At 40.1% G+C, this 5,460-nt stretch overlaps 1 pseudogene; it reads right to left on the bottom strand.

Annotated features, from left to right (window-relative positions):
• Positions 1 to 1,623: 1,623 nt before the first annotated feature.
• LOC124987393 (pinin-like) lies at positions 1,624 to 5,257 on the bottom strand (annotated as a pseudogene).
• Between the last annotated feature and the right edge of the window lie 203 nt (positions 5,258 to 5,460).

Raw genomic sequence — 5,460 nt, 5'->3', positions numbered from 1 at the left:
GGCAAGCATTTTCTCCCATTCTGTGCATTGTTTCTTCACTTTGTTGACTGTTTCCTTACTGTGCAGAAGCTTTTCAGTTTGATATTATTTCATTTTTCAATTTTTGTTCTCTCTGATTTTTGGGAATTTCATCCAGAAAGTCATTGTCTGTTGCAACATTCCAATAGCTTGAGATATTTCCTGTTTCTTTTACTACTTTGAAATTTCAGGTGTTCCATTTAAGTCTTGTATCCACTTTGAGTTGAGTTTTGTATAGGGTCAGACATAGGGGTCCAGTTTCCATCTTCTGCATGTGGATATCCATTTTTCCCAGCATGATTAATCGAAGGGATTGTCATTTCTCCAACATATGTTTTAGGGGCCTTTGTTTAGCATCAACTGGCTGTAGATGTGTGAGTTTATTTCTGGGATCTATCTTTCTTTCTTTCTTTCTTTCTTTCTTTCTTTCTTTCTTTCTTTCTTTCTTTCTTTCTTTTGCAGTCACACAAGTCGAAGCCACATTTATTTGCACAGGTATAGCAATGGGAAACAGATAAACAGATACTCAAGTTCATATGAATTCATGACAATGAAGTTAATAATCACTTGGTACACTTGTCTGATATCTTGCTTATGTATTCAAGTCTAGATGAACTTCCTTCATTTTGTAATCTTTCATTTGACACATCCTTAAACAAAAATTCTTGAAAACACATATTGTCATGTTTCAGTTAGAGCCAACACAAAAGTTAAGATAAGAGCACAAACTCAAAAACCAAGTTTAGAAGGTTCTTCTAACTCCCTCCCCGAGAAAGAAGTCCTTAGTTCAACAGATGCATATACTGACCTCACGAGTAACCATGAAGACAAGAGAATGATTCTCCCATAACCAGGAGGAAAATGAAAACCAAATCATACCATTAAGTTATCTACCAACTATATGGTTTAAAATGAGAAACAGGACAATGCTTAGGTTAAAACAAGGGAGATGAGAAAATAGCAAGTGATCTCAGAACAAAATACTCATTCTCAAAGTTGCAAAGATCTGACTCTGAGAACTCAAAATAATTGTCGAAGGCAAATAGAAGTTATGAAGCCTTCAAAAACATTCTCATCATGCTCAATATCCAGTTATAAAAACTGAAAATGACACCAAGAGGATATTTATTGTACAAGTGTCAACAAGGACATCCCCCAAATAATGAAAGAAATGCACATTTATTGCTAGAACACAAAGTGACTTGGGCATTGGGTTTGAATCTCAGCACCACATAAAAATAAGTAAATAAATAAATAAGTAAATTAAATAAATAAAGGTATTATGTCCATCTACAACTAAAAAAATAGCAATGTATGATACAGAATTAGAAGGGAACAAACAGACTTAAAGATTTACCTATTAAAATATACAGATTCTTAGTTAAGAGTATAGGATATTTAAAAAAGATGTCAAGGGATGTTCATCTTTTATTATTATTATTATTATTTTTACGTACGTTGGAACCTGACAATTTTGATAAATAACTCCTACAAAATTATGCAAAAAGTACAAGAATGTCTGATAAACAGACAGTTTGTATTTTCCAAAAAGACTTTTTTCACAACAAGTAATTAAAGGCAGCATTCTCCTTAAAGGTGATCTTTTTACTCATCAAGAAATCTTTTGCTGCAAAGAATAAGCTCAGAAAGCCTGGCTTCTTCCATTAACAGCCTTTTGTCTTTCCTGTCTGGTTTTCGGTCGCTTTCACTTCTTGAAGATCCTTTGCCTGGATGACTACTCTCTGATATAGACCTCTTTCTGTGGGAGCGGGAATTCGTGCCCTTTGATCCTTTTGCATCTCAACTACAACCACCTTTGGGAGGTTTGTGACTTCTCTCCAGTCCCGAATCTCCCTTTGCTTCGGCTCCACGCTCCTTCTGTGCTTTCTATCTCTATTATGCGCTGTTCCCTACTCTGATTGCTACGCTCACTGCTTCCAGTACTGCTGCTGCTACCACTTGTACCGGAGCTACTTCTGGAACTGCCTCCTCTGCTGCTACTGGTTGAACTGCTACTAGTACTGCTACTGCTGCTGCTTCAACTTCTGCTCTTCCTTGTTTCATTTCTAACTGGACCTCTACTTCTGCTTCTACTTTTGACATTACTTTTGCTTTCTGAATGTGCCAGTCAAGAGTGGCTCTACTGGCACTTCAGTGAGTTTGACAGTCTCTATAGGAAACTCCTTTCGCTCAGGTAGTAAATTTCCTTTGCTCCTCAATAACCTGAGGTGGTGGATGTAAGACAGTTAATAGCAAAGTCTCAGGCTGAGAGAGAGGCTGGGGTTGAAGTACTAGCTAGGACTGAGGTTGGGGCAGGGACTGAGGTTGAGGTTGAGCCACAGGCTCAGGTTGGGGTTCAGATTCTTTTTCTTCTTTTTCCTCAGATTCCTTTTCCATTTCTAGAGCACTAACATTTTTTCCCCCCAGGAGAGAGAGATTTACATTCTTTATCTGGCTTAATGTCAAATTCCATCTGTGGTTCCAATTCTTTGCTAGTTTCATTTTCTGAAGGTTCTATACTTTCACCTTGATTAGTTTCCATTACCTCCTGCTCAGCAATTACATTTTTGACATTCTCAACCATCTCTAGCACATCTGTAACTTTTTTGGGGTATGTTGCTGCTTCTCTGTCACGTCCACCATGACCAAACTCTTGGGTCTGGTGAGGGGCAAAGTGGGATTGGGAAATAAAGATTCACAGACACAAATCTTGAAGATTAACCTGGAATAAGGTGGAACCTGCTCTCTGATGGAGATGCAGTTCTAAAGAGTTATGCCAGCAACATATTTATATATGTCTCATTATCAATTTAGAGACTATGCAAGCATTATTCTTTGTATTCAGGAAAGTTACAGAAACTAGAACATCCTATGTAGCTTTTCCACAGTTGCAATCCACAATTGCAAAGTGCAATGTTAGGAGCTGTGTGTAGCTCTCAAGAAAGTCCATTGTTAAAAGTCGCTATAAGGCAGACAGGAACCTGAGAAGTGGAGCTGGTGAAACATTGTGGTTGTCTAGCATAAGAGTTTCTTCCTTCCGGGGAGCTGTGTGCCTGAGATCAAGGTCAGAGGTTATAGGACTCTTACTCAGAGCCTCCTCATGCAGGGCATTGCTACAGCAGCTAGGCATCTTGGGCCCTTGCACAGGAACTTTCCCAGGAACCAAGCATGCCACAGCCATGAGGGCATCAGAGACCCCTGATCTCAATAACTGCTCTCCCATTCTCCATCACTGCTCTCAACTTTTCTCCTTTTCCTTTACCTCAGTTTCCTCCTCCATCTTCACCCCCATTTCCTGTTTTTGTTCTTCTTCCTTCCTTTCTTTCTCTGTATCACTATGAACCACATGTACTTCCTTTTCCTCTTCCTCTATTTCTACATCACTGTTCTGAGCACCTGTCTTCTCCAACTCTTCCTCTTGCTGAACCACCTTACCCTCTTCTTGTTCTGCTTCTGTTCTTCAGTATGCACCCCTTGATACTCCTTTTCCTTCACTGATTGTCTTCTGGGCCTAGCCCTCATTTTATTTATTTGTTCTGCAAATCTGATGTATCTATCTTCAAATAATAATAAAGCATTCATTTTTCTCTGTGATTCTTCTATTAGTTTTTGGGTAGCTGGACACATTCTTCTAGGAATATAGAATAAATGGGGCTTTGTCTTAGCTCTGATGTACTTAATTATCTTGGCATTATGCTCATTCCACTCTTTCTGAAACTGTGCAAGCTCAACCTTCTGTTCCAAAAGCTCAAATTCTGTTTAGCAGGTCACCAAATAGTTCTCTCTGCTCATTTTCAACTTGCTTTCCCTCTTCCTCTGCCTGAACTTCAAATTTTTGTTCAATTTCCTGGTAGCTCTTTTGCCTTTCAGCATCCTCTACCTCCGCCAGGACCAGAAAGGGCCAGCTGTGTGCCTGAGATCAAGGTCAGAGCTGATAGGACTCTTGCACAGAACCTCCTCATGCAGGGCATTGCCACAGCAGCTAGGCATCCTGTGCCCTTGCACAGAAACATTCCCAGGAACTGGGCATGCCACAGCCATGAGGGCATCAGAGACCCCTGGTCTCAGTAATTGCTCTCCCATCCTCTGTTAGTATTCTCAACAGGGCACCACGTGGGCTTGGAAGCCTGTCTTGGACTTTCTCCTTGGCTTGGTCTCCAAGCAGCTGGGATTGTGGTGTTGTAGCCACCCTTGTCATCATGGGGGAAATGACAGTAAAGTTAAAAGAATGACAATAGACTGTGGCTGCTAGGCCATAGGGCAGGACAGACTCCAGCAGTGGGTCCAGTTTTAAGATAATATGCAGCCCTGGCAGCCCAGATCATTGGAACTGGAGAAGGTACAATGTGGGCTCCTCTCTGACAGTACAGTCATGTGAACTCTGGGCAACTCTCCTAGTTGTGTCTGGGGTTTGTGAGTTCTGTGAAATCTCCTATGCAGTCATCTGTGGTGGCAGTGGTGACCATTGGGGATCTCCAGCTTACTTTACCCCATAAGAAGTCTGTTTTGGTCAATCCAGGTGGGACAGAGCATGTGGGAGAGACAGGGGCCTCACTGGCCTTTCTGTGATGGGTTTTTATGTATTGCAGGGATCTTGTTACTGCCCTGATAATCTCTGACTTACTTCCTTAGACATATCATTCCAAAAAGAAAACTAGTGACAGGCTACTCTATTTGGCCATATTACTGACATTAATTTTCATTTTCATTTTTTAATGACAGTCAGCTAACAATACCACTGATATGAAGTACCAACTTTCTTGTATTTTGAAAAGATAATACATGTATATACTTTCTGTCCCACCTGAATTGGCTCAGTCCCAAGACCAACCTCTCCTTATGGAGAAAAAGTAAGTTGGAGATCCACAGTGGTCCCACTGTGACAGCACGTGACTGCACAGATTTCCACAGAACTCGCAGACCCCAAACACAGTATAGCATATCTGTATCTGTATCTCTCCCTCTGTTTCTGGTCTGGACCCCTTATTCTCATCACTTATTTTATAAGTCTATCCTTGTGTTGATACAACCCTGTCTCAGATACTTTAGATTTTTAATAAGTGTTGATAATCATTAGAACACCTTTCCTACTTTGCATTTTACCAGTACATCTTGGGTATTCTTGACTATTTCTTTGCTTATAATTATTTGTGGAATTAACTTGTCAACTTCCATGAAATACCTGCCGAATTTGATTCAGATTGCTCAGATCGCTAGTTGAAGTTGAGGAAACTGACATGTTTGTAATACATTTAAAAATTTTTTTTAAAGAAGCCTATGTGGTTTTGTTTGTGGCATAGTTAAAAAAATTCTTTTAGAGGCAAAAGGTAGTGGAATACAAAGGATTACCCCTGGCATTCATGTTTTTTATTACTGGGAATACAGTATCTTGGACACCGTGCACAAAACAATTCCAGGCACAAAAATCCAGTAGGGATTATA

Source organism: Sciurus carolinensis, chromosome 1 (assembly GCF_902686445.1).
Source record: "Sciurus carolinensis chromosome 1, mSciCar1.2, whole genome shotgun sequence".
Lineage (NCBI taxonomy): Eukaryota > Metazoa > Chordata > Mammalia > Rodentia > Sciuridae > Sciurus > Sciurus carolinensis.
Note: the sequence above shows the minus strand (reverse complement) of the source record. Positions and strands in the feature narration are given on the sequence as shown.